This window comes from Callithrix jacchus, chromosome 15, assembly GCF_049354715.1.
Source record: "Callithrix jacchus isolate 240 chromosome 15, calJac240_pri, whole genome shotgun sequence".
Taxonomy (NCBI): Eukaryota; Metazoa; Chordata; class Mammalia; order Primates; family Cebidae; genus Callithrix; species Callithrix jacchus.
Genome location: NC_133516.1, coordinates 60251743 through 60267718, shown reverse-complemented (window position 1 = coordinate 60267718; position 15976 = coordinate 60251743). Strand labels below are relative to the sequence as shown.

At 40.1% G+C, this 15976-nt stretch overlaps 1 protein-coding gene across 1 annotated transcript in view; it reads left to right on the top strand.

Moving 5' to 3' along the window:
* Positions 1 to 15115: 15115 nt before the first annotated feature.
* IL5RA (interleukin 5 receptor subunit alpha) overlaps positions 15116 to 15976 on the top strand; it is a 41432-nt gene continuing 40571 nt past the window's right edge. The window contains exon 1 of the mRNA NM_001257236.1: positions 15116 to 15132. The gene's annotated coding sequence lies outside the window, so the exon portion shown is untranslated. The remainder of the gene's footprint in view (positions 15133 to 15976) is intronic.

Genomic DNA, 15976 nt, shown 5'->3' with positions numbered 1-15976 from the left:
ACCATAAATATGACCTGATTTTAATATTCTGCAATTTCTTCACACACCTCCCCACCCTCACTTTTCATTGTAAGTGACACTGAGTAATTTGCTTAAAAGAAGAAGTTCTGGACTCAAGATGGCACTGTGAGAACAACCCAGGATTGGAGCTCTCGTTGAATCCACAAAGAGGTGAGTCCGAGCAGCATTTCCAGACTGATCTTTGTTGCCCACAGAACGGGGAAACTCCCAAGTATCAAAAAGACACGGGACGCCAGGCAGTAAGTCTGCCTGGCGAAGCCGGCAGCCGGGGCGGCGATGGCCGGCCCTACGCAGCAATCCCCACAGGGTGCGCTTGTCCGGGTGCCCTGTTGAACTGGCAACCTGAGACTTGAGAGGGCTGGACTTGAGACTGAATGAGACTTGGACAGTAGGCCAGCCCAGGGGATTGCAGGGACAGAGCGATCGGGGTACCCAGAGGGACGAACAAAACCGCGATTTCAAACTATCCCGAGCAGACGGTCCGAGACGCTCTGTCGGGGAGGGGCGTCCACCACTACCGAGGCAACCCGCCCCAACTGAGATACACGCCCACTGCGGACGCAGCCTCCCGTTGCCGAGGCAACCCGTCCCTACTGAGATACACGCCCACTGCTGACGCAGCCTGCTGTTGCCGAGGCAACCCGCTACAACAGAGAGACTCCACCGCAGGGCATGGCGGAGACCACAGCAGAGCCTGCAGGAACAGGGCGAATCACACAACAGCAGGGCAGAGACTCGGCAGGCAAACAGTGGCTAGTCTGCCTCCTAGCTGGGCAGGACACCTCAAAGGACATCGAAAAATAAAGCCCAAACCCCCCAACACAGAGCATTTGAGAAAAAAAGAGTTTTTTTAATGAGCTCTGTTGCAGCAGAATCAAACATAGCAGCCTAACAGCCCTGAATGAACAACAAAGCTCACAGCTCAGAAATTGAGCTCCTAAAAAGAACAGACTGTCTCCTCAAGCAGCTCCCTGACCCCTCTATATCCAAAAGACTGACATTTGGCAGGCATCATCCTGGGACAAAGATAGCAGAAAAAGAAATGGGTAGCATCCCTCGCTGTGCCACAGCTGCTAGAGGTGCACCCCAGACAAGCAGGGCCTAAAGTGGACCTCAGCAGTCGTACAGCGAAGGGGCTAGGCTGGTAGAAGGAAAACCAAGTAACAGAAATACTTCATCATCAACAATTTGGGTGTCCACTCAGAGACCCAATCGAAAAGTCAGCAACTACGCAGACAACAAGCAGATAAACCCACAAAGATGGAAAGAAACCAGCGAAAAAAGGAGGAAAACACCCGAAATCAGAACACCTCGCCTCCTAGAAAGGACCAAAACTCCTCACCAGCAAGGGAACAAAGCTGGATGGAGAATGACTGTGACGAAATGACGCAATTAGACTTCAGAAGGTGGATAATGAGAAACTTTTGTGAGCTAAAAGAACATGTATTAAATCAATGCAAAGAAACAAAGGAACTTAAAAAAAGATATGAGGAAATGATAACAAGAATGGATAACTTAGAGAGGAATATGAATGAATTAAAGGAGCTGAAAAACACAATACGAGAACTTTGCGAAGCATGCACAAGTTTCAATAGCCGAATTGACCAAGCAGAAGAAAGAATCTCTGAAGTCGAAGACCAACTCAATGAAATTAAACGAGAAACCAAGATTAGAGAAAAAAGCGCAAAAAGGAATGAACAAAGTCTCCAAGAAATGTGGGACTATGTGAAAAGACCTAACCTACGTTTGATAGGTGTACCAGAAGGGGACGAAGAGAATGAATTCAAGCTGGAAAATACTCTTCAGGACATCATCCAGAAAACTTTCCCCACCTAGCAAGACAGGCCAACACTCAAATGCAGGAAATACAGAGAACACCACAAAGATATTCTGCAAGAAGAGCAACCCCAAGGCACATAATCATCAGATTCAACAAGGTTGAAATAAAGGAGAAAATACTAAGGGCAGCCAGAGAGAAAGGTCGAGTTACCCACAAAGGGAAGCCCATCAGACTCACAGCAGATCTCTCGGCAGAAACACTACAAGCCAGAAGAGAGTTGGGGCCAATATTCAACATTCTTAAAGAAAAGAACTTTCAACCCAGAATTTCATATCCAGCCAAACTGAGCTTCAGAAGTGAAGGAAAAATAAAATCCTTTGCGAACAAGAAAGTACTCAGAGATTTTGTCACCACCAGGCCTGCTTTACAAGAGCTCCAAAAAGAGGCACTACACATAGAAAGGAACAACCAGTACCAGCCATTCCAAAATCACACTAAATGCTAAAGAGCATCAACATAATGAAGAATCTACAAAAACTAACAGGCAAAACAGCCACTTAGCATCAAAATGGCAGTATCAAATTCACACATAACAATATTAACCCTAAAGGTAAATGGACTAAATGCACCAATCAAAAGACACAGACTGGCAAATTGGATAAAAATCCAAAACCCATCAGTGTGCTGTATCCTGGAAACCCATCTCACATGCAAGGATACACAAAGGCTCAAAATAAAGGGATGGAGGAAGACTTACCAAGCAAATGGAGAGCAAAAAAAAGCAGGAGTTGCAATTCTCATCTCTGATAAAATAGACTTTAAAGCAACAAAGATCAAAAGAGACAAAGAAGGCCATTACATAATGGTAAAAGGATTGATACAACAAGAAGAGCTAACGATCCTAAACATATATGGACCCAATGCAGGAGCACCCAGATACATAAGGCAAGTTCTTAATGACTTACAAAGAGACTTAGACTCCCACACAATAATAGTGGGAGACTTTAACACTCCACTGTCAGTATTAGACAGATCAACCAGACAGAAAATCAACAAGGATATCCAGGGCTTGAACTCAGACCTGGAGCAAGCAAACCTGATAGACATTTACAGAACTCTCCACCCCAAATCCACAGAATATACATTCTTCTCAGCACCACATCACACCTACTCTAAAATTGACCACATAATTGGAAGTAAAGCACTGCTCAACAAATGCAAAACAACTGAAATCATAACAAACAGCCTCTCAAACCATAGTGCAATCAAGTTAGAACTCAGAATACAGAAACCAACCCAGAACCGCACAGCTTCATGGAAACTGAACAACTGGCTCTTGAATGTTGACTGGGTAAACAATGAAATGAAGTCAGAAATAAAGAAGTTCTTCCAAACCAATGAGAACGAAGACACAACATGCCAGAACCTCTGGGACACATTTAAAGCAGTCTCTAGAGGAAAGTATATAGCAATAAGTGCCCATATGAGGAGAATGGAGAGATCCAAAATTGACACCCTATCGTCAAAATTGAAAGAGCTAGAGGAGCAAGATCAAAAAAACTCAAAACCCAGCAGAAGACAAGAAATAACTAAGATCAGAGCTGAACTGAAGGAGATTGAGACACGAAAAACCCTTCAAAAATTCAATAAATCCAAGAGCTGGTTTTTTGAAAAGATCAACAAAATAGACAGACCACTAGCCAGATTGATTAAAAAGAAAAGAGAGAACAACCAAATAGATGCAATAAAAAATGATAAAGGGGAAATCACCACAGATTCCACAGAAATTCAAACCATCATCAGAGAATATTACAAACAACTCTATGCACATAAACTAGTAAACATGGAAGAAATGGACAAATTCCTGGACTCCTGCATCCTCCCAAGCCTAAACCAGGAGGAAGCTGAAACTATGAATAGACCAATAACAAGGTCAGAAGTCGAGGCAGCAATTAAGAGCCTACCACACAAAAAAAGCCCAGGTCCAGACGGGTTCACAGCCGAATTCTACCAGACACACAAAGAGGAGCTGGTACCATTCCTTCTAAAACTATTTCAAACAATCCAAAAAGAGGGCATACTTCCCAAATCATTTTACGAGACCAACATCATTCTGATACCAAAACCCGGCAGAGACCCAACAAGAAAAGAAAACTTCAGGCCAATATCCATGATGAACATAGATGCAAAAATCTTCAATAAAATATTGGCAAGCCGACTGCAACAGCAAATCAAAAAACTTATTCATCATGATCAAGTAGGATTCATCCCGGGGATGCAAGGCTGGTTCAACATACGCAAGTCTATAAACGTAATTCACCACATAAACAGAACCAAAAACAAAAACCACATGATTATCTCAATTGACGCAGAGAAGGCATTTGACAAAATTCAACAGCCCTTTATGCTAAAAACCCTCAATAAACTCGGTATCGATGGAACGTATCTCAAAGTAATAAAAGCTATTTATGACAAACCAACAGCCAATATCATACTGAAAGGGCAAAAACTGGAAGCATTCCCTTTGAAATCTGGCACTAGACAAGGATGCCCTCTTTCACCACTCCTATTCAATATAGTTCTGGAAGTTCTAGCCACAGCAATCAGGCAAGAAAAAGAAATAAAGGGTATTCAAATAGGAAAGGAGGAAGCCAAATTGTCTCTATTTGCAGACGACATGATAGTATACCTAGAAGACCCCATCACCTCAGCCCAAAAACTCCTGAAACTGATAAGCAACTTCAGCAAAGTCTCAGGATATAAAATCAATGTGCAAAAATCACAAGCATTCGTCTACACCAATAACAGACTTAAAGAAAGCCAAATCAAGAACGAACTGCCATTCACAATTGCTACAAAAAGAATAAAATACCTTGGAATACAACTCACAAGGAACGTAAGGGACCTCTTCAAGGAGAACTACAAACCACTGCTCAACGAAATCAGAGAGGACACAAACAGATGGAGAAACATTCCATGTTCATGGTTAGGAAGAAATTAACATCGTGAAAATGGCTATACTGCCCAAAGTAATTTACAGAATCAACGCTATCCCCATCAAGCTACCATTGACTTTCTTCACAGAACTGGAAAAAACCACCATGAACTTCATATGGAACCAAAAGAGAGCCCGCATAGCCAAGTCAATTCTAAGCAAAAAGAACACAGCGGGGGGCATCACACTACCGGATTTCAAACTATACTACAAGGCTACAGTCATCAAAACAGCATGGTACTGGTACCAAAACAGAGATATAGACCAATGGAACAAAACAGAGGCACCGGAGGCAACACAACATATCTACAACTATACAATCTTTGATAAACCTGACAAAAACAAGCAAGGGGGAAAGGATTCCCTGTTTAACAAATGGTGTTGGGAAAACTGGCTAGCCATGTGCAGAAAGCAGAAACTGGACCCCTTCCTGACACCTTACACTAAAATTAACTCCAGATGGATTAAAGACTTAAACATAAGACCTGGCACCATAAAAACCCTAGAAGAAAATCTAGGCAAAACTATCCAGGACATAGGAGTAGGCAAGGACTTCATGAACAAAACACCAAAAGCATTGGCAACAAAAGCCAAAATAGACAAATGGGACCTAATGAAACTCCACAGCTTCTGCACGGCAAAAGAAACAGTCACTAGAGTGGATCGGCAACCAACAGAATGGGAAAAAATTTTTGCAGTTTACCCATCTGACAAAGGGCTGATATCCAGAATTTACAAAGAACTCAAATGGATTTACAGGAAAAAAACAAACAAGCCCATTCAAAAGTGGGCAAAGGATATGAACAGACACTTTACAAAAGAAGACATATATGAGGCCAACAATCATATGAAAAAATGCTCATCGTCACTGGTCATCAGAGAGATGCAAATCAAAACTACATTGAGATACCATCTCACGCCAGTTAGAATGGTGATCATTAAAAAATCTGGAGACAACAGATGCTGGAGAGGATGTGGAGAAAAAGGAACACTTTTACACTGTTGGTGGGAGTGTAAATTAGTTCAACCATTGTGGAAGACAGTGTGGCGATTCCTCAAGGCCTTAGAAATAGAAATTCCATTTGACCCAGCAATCCCAGTACTGGGTATATATCCAAAAGACTATAAATCGTTCTACTATAAGGACACATGTACACGAATGTTCATTGCAGCACTGTTTACAATAGCAAAGACCGGGAATCAACCCAAATGCCCATTGATAATAGACTGGATTGGAAAAATGTGGCACATATACACCATGGAATATTATGCAGCAATCAGAAATCATGAGTTTGTGTCGTTTGTAGGGACATGGATGAATCTGGAGAACGTCATCCTCAGCAAACTGACACAAGAACAGAAAATGAAACACCGCATATTCTCACTCATAGGCAGGTGATGAAAAATGAGAACACATGGACACAGAAAGGGGAGTATTAAACACTGGGGTCTATTGGGGGGAAAAGGGGAGGGCCAGTGGGAGGGGGAGGTGGGGAGGGATAGCCTGGGGAGAAATGCCAAATGTGGGTGAAGGGGAGAAGGAAAGCAAAGCACACTGCCATGTGTGTTCCTATGCACCTGTCTTGCATGCTCTGCTCTTGTACCCCAAAACCTAAAATCCAATAAAAAATTAAAAAAAAAAAAAAAAAAAAAGAAGAAGTTCTGTTTGAAGAATGTGTTCTTTCTTTGAAACAACAAAAAGTACCTGTTTGGAGAAAAAGTCATTCACTAGTTTTGTTCTCATAAAAGTTTAATAGAAGGCAACTAAAGTTTAAGATCTCCCAGAGGACAAATAAAGATATTTCTCAGCAAATGTAGAATCGCAATTTCATTGGTGCTGGGGGATTTTACACACAAATGCAATTTTATTTTACATTTAAAAGAGGTAAGTAAATAGACAAATCAATTTTAGCTGCTCTGAAATGTCATAGCGGGTCATTAATTTTAAAAGATAGGACTTCAATAATAGTTAAAAGAATGAAGGCCCAAGGGAAAGGCTGAGAATAATCACCTTCAAAATTCTGAATTATCAGCAGCCTCAGATCAGAATCAAGAGAAGCCTAATTCAGCTTCCTTGTGATGTTCTCCATTGCATGTTCTACCTTTAAAATATAGGTTCAAATGGAATTCTCTTTTAAAAAAACAGAAACTCTCTTTCCTTAAAGCATGAGAACATACTCTGTGTGCTGGATAGATACTAGGATAAATTCTGGCAAAACCAACCTCAATAAAATAAAGACCTATTGTCTAATCTACATTCAGATCGGAGATATGCACCTGGCCATCTCTGTGGTGGAGACAGATATAATATTTGGTATGGTATAAAATTTAAATGAGGCCAGGCATGATGGCTCATGACCATAATCTCAGAACTTTGGGAGGCCAAAGTGGGTTTATCACTTGAGCGTAGGAGTTTGATAACAGCCTGGACAACATGGCGAAAGCTTGTCTCTACATAAAATATTTTTATATTTTAGCCTAGCATGGTGGTGTGCACCTGCAGTCCCAGCTACTTGGGGGGCTGAAGCAAGAGGTTGACTTGAGCCAAAGAGGTTGTTTCAGTGAGTCATGATCACACCACAGCATTCCAGCCTGGGAGACACCGCAAAACAAATGTTGAATAGACACATAAAAGCAGCAGTTTAATGCACACTTGAAGGAGAGACAAGAGAGAGTGCTCTTCCCAAATAAGGTGACATTCAGACTTACTCTGAAATAATCAGGAGTTTCTCAAGAGGAACTCTGCGCCTACCACTGTCAAATCAGAAAGTACAAGTTAAACACTTCCACTGTTTTTTCAAAAATAAGAATTACAACAATCATAGAATTAAGGTTTTGCCATTCTAGACAATGAGAATTTGGAGAGCATCACAAAGAGTCTGTGTTATGTAAATTGTCTAAGCCTCAGTATACTAATCTGTAAAATAGGTTTATAAGGCTATGATATGATCATGCGTATAAGGTAATTGACAGTCTCAGGAACATGGTAGTTTCTCTTTTAACTGAAATGGAACATTAACCTACATTAACAAAATAAGTTTAGTTGTATGGTTTTTGCTATTGTTTTTACACATTCTGGTTGATTTTTTCTGATTTTCAGAGCAAAGAACTGGTCTCTAACTAAAGAACTGAAAAAAGCTTAAGCTACTGAAATTCCTTATTGAATAAAGACATGCTTTTAATTTTAGCTACACCTGATAAATCCACAGATTGATTTTACACTAGAATTTTTCTAACTATCCAGAATTCTGTCTCAATCCTGTTAGGGCATCTAATCCTGTTAGGGTATTTTTTTAATGACAGTTTTATTGAGATGTAACTTACAAATCATAAAATTCGCCAATTTAAAGTATAAAAGTCAATGGTTTTAATATATTTGCAGAGTTGGCAACCATCACTGTAATCAATTTAAAATATTTGTATTATCCCGGAAGAAAATCTCACACCTATTAGCAGTAACTTTCCATTTTTCCCAAACTCCCTCATCCCCTGAAAGTCCTAGGCAACTATTAATCCATTTTCTATCTCTATAGATTTTGCTTATTCTGGACATTTCATATAAGTGGAATTATGCAATGTGTGATCTTTTGTGACTGATTTCTTTTACTTAGCTTTGTGTGTTCAAGGTTCATCCATGTTGCAGTAACAGTGCTTCTTTTGATGACTGAATAATATTTCATTGCATGAATATACCACATATTATTTATCCATTCATTAGTTTCTGGACATTTGAGTTGTTTTCACTCTTAGGCTACTGCAACTAATTCTTCTGTGAATATCCACATATAAATTTTTATGTAGACACATGATTTTAATTCTCTGAGGTGAGTATTTGCCTAGGAATGGAATTGCTGGGAAGTATGGAAACTCCATATTTAACCTTTTGAGAAACTACCAGGCTGTTTCCAAATTAGCTGCCTCACTTTACCTCCCTAGCAACAGTATATGAAGGTACCAGTTTTTCCACATCTTCATGAACACTTGTTATTGTCCTTTTCATTTCAGCCATTGGAGTGGGTGTGAAGAGGTCTGTCAGTGTGGTTTTAATTTGCATTTCCAATGGCCAATGATATTGAGCAGATGTTCCTAAGCATCTTGGCTGTTGGTACATCTTCTCTGGAGATATGTCTGTTCAAATTTTTTATCTCATGTTTAAACTGAGATTTTTACTCCTTCTTTTTTATTTTTCTTTCTTTCTTTCAGACAGGGTCTTGCTCTGTCACCCAGACTGGAATACAGTGGCCTGAAAATGACTCACTGTAGCCTTGAGCTCCTGGGCTATACTGGGTTATTTTTCTTTTCATTGTTTGTTTGTAAGAGTTTTTGACATATTCCAAATAAAAGTTCCTTGTCAAATATATATTTGAAAATATTTTTCTCATGTTGTGGCTTGCCTTTTGACTTCCCTTGTTTTTATTTTATTTTATTTTAGATAGAGTTTTGCTCTGTTGCCCAGGCTGGGATGTAGTGGCACTATCTCAGCTCACTGCAACCTCCATCTCCCAGGTTCAAGCTATTCTCCTGTCTCAGCCTCCTGAGTAGCTGGGATTACAGGCGCCCGCCACTACACCTGGCTAATTTTTGTATTTTTTAGTAGAGATGGGGTTTCATCATGTTGGCCAGGCTGGTCTTGAACTCCCGACCTCAGGTGATCTGTCCACCTTGGCCTCCCAAAGTGCTGGGATTAGAGATGTGAGCCATTGCACCCGGCCTCTTTTCACTTTCTTGATAGCATCCTTCGAAGCACAAAAGCTTTTAATTTTGGTAAAATCCAATTTATCTATTTTTGTTGTTGTTGTTGTTGTGTTTGCTTTTGTATCTTATATAAGATACTACTGGCTGGGTGCAGTGGCTCATACCTGTAATCCCAGTACTTTGGGAGGCTGAGGCGGGTGGATTACCTGAGGTCAGGAGTTTGAGACCAGCTTGGCCAAAATGGTGAAATCCTGTCTCTATTAAAAATACAAAAATTATCCGGTGTGGTGGCATGTGCCTGTAATCCCAACTACTCAGAAGGTTGAGGCAGGAGAATTGTTTGAACCCAGGAGGCAGGGGAGTTTGCAGTAAGCTGAGATCACACCACTGCACTCCAGCCTGGGCTACTAAGTAAGACTCCCTCAGGAAAGGGAAGAGGGAAGGGGGAAGGGGGAAAAGGGAGGGAAGGGAAAAGAAACAAGTGCTTTACCCAAGATCATGAAGATTTATGCCTATGTTTTCTTCCAAGAATTTTATAGTTTTCCCTGTTACTTCTAGGTCTTTTACTTCATTGGAATTCATTTTTATCTATGCTGTGAGGCATTCGTTTGCATGCAGATATGCACCACGTCTTGAAAGACTGATCTTTTTCCCACTGAACTGTCTTGACATTCTTGTCAAAAATCAATTGACCCTAAATGCAGGAGTTTATTTTTGGACTCTCAATTCTATGAAATTGATCTATATGTTTCTAATATTTTTTAAAATAACTTTTTCTTCCTGAATTTGAACAGAATAAAACATTTGTAAATATAGAAATGCAGAATAAAAGTTAAAGAAACATTAACCCTGCCTTGGTAGAATGAACTGTTGGTCTCATTACTGTACTCCCTACTAAGAGATGTCCATGTCCACACCCTATCATGGCCTTATCATGCTGGAATGTACTTTGGGCTTCATCCACTTGACGCTGAGCTTGGCCATGCATTTGCTCAAACTCTTGAGATGTTAGGGAATGTGACATGAGCATATGGTTGATGTGTGCTTGTACAATTGGTCCTGCTCTCTTGCACTTTTGCTGTCATTATATAAAGGTTATGCCCTGGGTACTCACTCATTCCAAATGAATGGCAGATATCTAGAACAAACCTGAACTCACTCTGTGATCTGGAGCCCAGCCCAAGATTAGACAGATCCCATTCAAAACTCAGACACATGGGCTAGAAATGCATGCCTATCACAGTTTACCACTGAGGGATCTGTGGTTGTTTGTTCTGTACCAATGGTTGACTAATACACCTACCACTTAGAGATAATTTTCCTATCAGTCTGATCTTCTGACCAAAAATAAGACTGCAAAAAAAAATTACATGTGTTTATACCCTCCTATTGTTTACTTAACATTTTTTCATAATACCCCACGTTATTAAAAGTTCTTGATTGGCTCATGCCTGAATTTCCAGAACTTTTGGAGGCCAAGGTGGGAGGATCACATGAGGCCAGGAGTTTGAGACCACTCTGGCCAACATGGTGTAACCCTATCTCTACTAAAAATACAAAAATTAGCTGGCATGGTAGCACACACCTGTAATCCCAGCTACTCTGGTGGCTTAGGCATGAGAACCACTTGAATCCAGGAGGCAGAGATTGCAGTGAGCTGAGATCCTGCCACTGCACTCCAGACTGGGTGACAGAGTGAGACCCTGTCTCAAAAGAAAAATAAAGTTCTTGATAAACATTCCTTTTAACATCCACATCACATATTTCAACCTTGAGCAGTTACATATTTCTCTTCACCATTCCTATATTACTTTACTATTCCAAGTAAAGGTACAATGAATTTTGTTCTCTTTTACATAAATCTTTCATTATTTCCATGGAATCAAGTTCTAGAAGTTGATATCTTTAAGAAGCTCTTTTAACCAGAGTTCATGGTGCAGCCACTTAACCCTGATTTTCATATTATTACTATTCATATTTCTATTTGACTAAACTCACACAGTGTTTTACTTAAGGTATACAGACACATTTGATTTCACTTTTTAAAAAACTCCTTTGTGAATTCTTCCAGCATGTTCTATTATACTGTCTTTGGACATTTATATTTTATTATAAAGAATGAAATTACTGCCATAAACAATACAGGTCCCTGCCTCTGTTGTCCTTTGTACTTATATGGATACATGGAGACAATGTTTCTGTATGAGCATGTATTTGTTTTGTTTGCTTGTTTTTATTGGTGTAGTTAATTACAGATCATATACCCAGGAAGGCAGTATGGAAGGAGTAGCCAGATCTAATTTTCTTTATACCCTTCACCATGCCTAGCATAGTGCATAGGTGACTTCAATGAATATTTGAGTAAATGAATGTAAGAAATATAGAGACCATGACCACCATCATGTGGTGGTTCATGCCTGTAATCCCAGCACTTTGGGAGGCCAAGGCGGGTAGATCACTTGAGGTCAGGAATTTGAGGTCAGCCTGGCCAACATGGTGAAATCCTGTCTCCACTAAAAATACAATTAGCCAGGCATGGTGGTGGATGCCTGTAATCCCTGCCACTTGGGAGGCTGAGGCAGGAGAATCACTTGAACATGAAAGGCGGAGGTTGCAGTGAGTAAAGATTGTGCCACTGCACTCCAGCCTGGGTGACGGGGAGACTTGGTCTCAAAAAAATAAAAAATAAATAAAAAATAAAATACACAGACGTGTGTGTGTGTGTGTGTGTGTATAGAGAGAGAGAGACCATTAAAGCAGTCTTTTAAGCCAGAAAGTACTGTCCTCACAATGATTAATAAGTATTTTTAAAGGCTTCACTAGTGACAAATATGCTACATGTATAAATAGATGTGCAGGACTTCAAAAAGTAGGCCACATGGTTGATATTTTGTCTAAACTTTTCTGGGTGCCTCATAGCAAATAAACAGATCTCTCTCTGTGTTCTTTGTTTTACTTCCCCTTTCCCCAAAGAAAATCACATTTTCAGGTCTGACGATTTCAACCTGATAATAATTGTACCAGTTTCATTTTGGCAACTGCTAAAATGGTCACCTTGGGAACCCCAAGCACACACGCTGACTGTACTTGCACAGCTCCTACACCGAACCTTTCAGAAATTTCCTCCAGGAGGCCCATCTATCATCTCACAAACAGAAGCACCGATCTAACCAGGGCAACCATCTTTCTGCATCTGCTCTGAGAGTCTCCCAACTGGCTACTAAGGAGACAGGGAATCCTGTATCACTCATCTCTTGGGCTAAGACTGAAGGTCTCCTTCCAAAGGCAACTACTACTCTCTGCCTTGGGTCATACAATAAGCACTATTCTTATCTATTCACACTCTACGCCATTTTTTTCTAAAGTCAGCTTTGTAATCAATTACCTCTAAATTTCCCATAAGGAATCAAACAGAAATGGTACAAAAGACGGGAAAAGCCATGTAGGTTTGCTGAAATTGAAGCATTCTGAAGATAGCTGGGTGCTACAATGGGTGTGATGTGAGGAAGGTGGTCTTGGGTGCACCCACAGACCAACAATGCCATTGCTACAATTTTTATAGGATGATCTGAGGTGACAGACACTAGCAATTTATCACACCCAGAAACACATCCCCCACACAGATTTACTTGAGAGTACCAGACCTGCTCACAAAGCAAAGAGGAGCTAAGGGCATTCTCTAAGGGCTGAGAACTGCTACTATTGCCTTGTGAGTAGGGAAGAGGGTACTCCTCAGGCCCTATTTTCTATCAAATCATGTGTCAGTGTTGCATAGGGGATAGAGGCACAGTAACTACTTTAGCCAAACAAAGCACATAAATAAAACAGAAATGCAAAGCTTTAGAGTACCCATAGAAAATTTGATTACCTTGTCACCATGAGTAAAAGTTAATTCCAACTCCTGAAGATAGCAAACCAGCTCTGAAAGAGAGTGAAAATGCAGACAAGACAGTTATCAGATAATGGCTATCTGGACAAGAGAGATTCTTTCATTTGACAGCAGTTCGGTTGTTGGGAGTTCCAGTTTGGCTCCTGCACAGTTTCTCTGTACAAATCTTCCTCCATATTTGCTTAAAGAAAATGTGTTGCCATTTCATCGTAAAGGAAGCTGCCTGAGAGTTTTTAACCATTACAGCCGTGATGATGAAAGAGTGAAGAACCGCCTCTAAGTTAAAAAGTGCACCCAGAGATAAAGTTCATTCTCAATGCCCTGCTGCTGCTTCTGATTGCATGGACACCGCACTTCTCAGTAAGTGGGAATCAAATGCTTTACTCACCGCAGAGTAAGCAAATAAATATCTTTTTTCTATGGCACGGGCTCTTACAATACCCTGTGCTCCACCTCCTAATAATTTCACTACACCCAGGGCAGGGAGGTGGGGGTAGGAAAAGTGAGAAACAATGACTTCTAAATATATGGCAAACTTTTAAACAACAAAAAGGGGAAACAGAACTCCTTATAATTCTATTATGATTAGCAGGGACAGAAATAATAATGGAACTATTAAACTTGCATTATTAGGCAGGTCATTTTGATTCTATTCTTGCATTTTGGCTCAGTAACTGAGATGTGCAAGCCCGTGGCAAGGTGACTCATATTAAAACAACACCTATGGCTTTGTTAATTCTTATATAAGACATTTATTTTACACTGCTCAAGATAATTTATGCAACTAAAATGAGAACATATATCCTGCCAAGATTTCTTAGAAAATAAATGAGTTTCCAAAATAGGGTAGAGGATTTAATAAAATATCTTAGGAAGTTTCAGAGTTAAGCAAGAAATCTACAAATAAAGAAACAACAACAAAAAGTAGATAATGGCACTTTATCTAACTGAAGGAGGCGTTCTGCTTTTTCTTTCTGGTAGGGGTTCTTGAATTTCCAAGAATGTTTCATTTTATACAAAATTTACACAAATTTGCTGAAATATTTCACTTGCTTTTGTGTTCACTAATGTATTTACCTAAAGCAAGGTAAGCATATTTCCATGTAGACAGAAAAGAATGAAATGGAACCCCCAAAAAACGTAGAAAAAAGGAGATGCAGAGAGAAAAAAATTAAAATCTTTTAATATCCATAAGCCTAAAATTAATAAACACATGAAAAGTGATGGTGCTTTTATAGCCGAGTTGAAGAATATCCTTAATACTCGGTCTAATGAATTATCACACTGAACATTTCATTACCTGGTATGATTTCTCTTTTAAGTGACTATGTCCTTTTTCATGGTTATTGAAAAAGAAATTAATCTATGTAGCTATTCCTTAAAAGTTTGCATTTCCAAGCATAATAAAGTTTTAGAAGTCAAATCACCTCATTTGTTTATATTACTTCAAACACCGCATGGGAAATTTTTAGGCAAGGTACCAAAAGTGGGCCAGGCTTGTTACACACTCCCCAGCCTGCCGCACTCCTGACCTAACTTGTTCCTCTGTTAGGTTCTACCACACGTCGCACATCAGGGCTGGTGCACTAATTTGCTTCTGTTCCACACAGGGCCTGGCACATTGAGCATCAGTCCTGTGCCTGACACTGTGCTAGATGGTGGGGTTGCAGCCATGAGCATAGACACAACAGACACGGTCCTTGCAATCTACTGTTGAGTACTGATCGGAACAAGAGGATTGTCTATAGACAGGTATGCCTAGGAGCATGATTGTGGGATGACAAATTGCACCATGTGCAATTGGCAGAAAATTGCCATTGGGATATGTAAATGTATGTATGTGTGTGCACGCATGTGTGTATTCCTTTTTTTTTTTCTGAGACAGTGTCTCGCTCTGTCGTTCAGGCTAGCTCGCAGTAGTGCAATCTTGGCTCACTGCAACCTCCGTCTCCAGGATTCAAGTGATCGTCCTGCCTCAGCCTCCCTAGTAGATGGGATTACAGGCACCTGCCACTGCACCCGGCTAATTTTTGTATTTTTTAGTAGAGATGGGGTTTCACTATGTTGACCAGGCTAGTTTTGAACTCCTGACCTCATGATCCACCTGCCTCAGCCTCCCAAAGTGCTGGAATTACAGGCGTGAGCCAGCACACCTGGCCAACCATTGGGTAATTTGTAGCAAACTCCTTCTTCTATTTTTCCGAATACTCACGGTGGCAACACCATTTCAACTTGGACTGACAGAATTTTATGTCTATGGCCACAACCTGAACTCATGAGTTATATTTTAGGACCATTTCAGAAATTTAATCAAAAGTACAGTAGTAGTAAAAAAAAATGCATGCATGATAAGTGGTCTTTATTATTCATTTATATCTTAAAAATGTGCAGTTTTTCATTTGGGTATAATGCAATATACCTAGGTAAACATGTCTTTTGCAGTATATACCTTGGTTTATTTATTTATTCTTCATCCTCCAAGAAGTAACTTTTATTGCTGTTTCTACTATACAGGATAAAAGAGAAAGTAAATTCTTTATATTTAAAAGCCTAACAGCATGAATCCTCTGAGTTGCTTTACAATTTCTGCCACTAA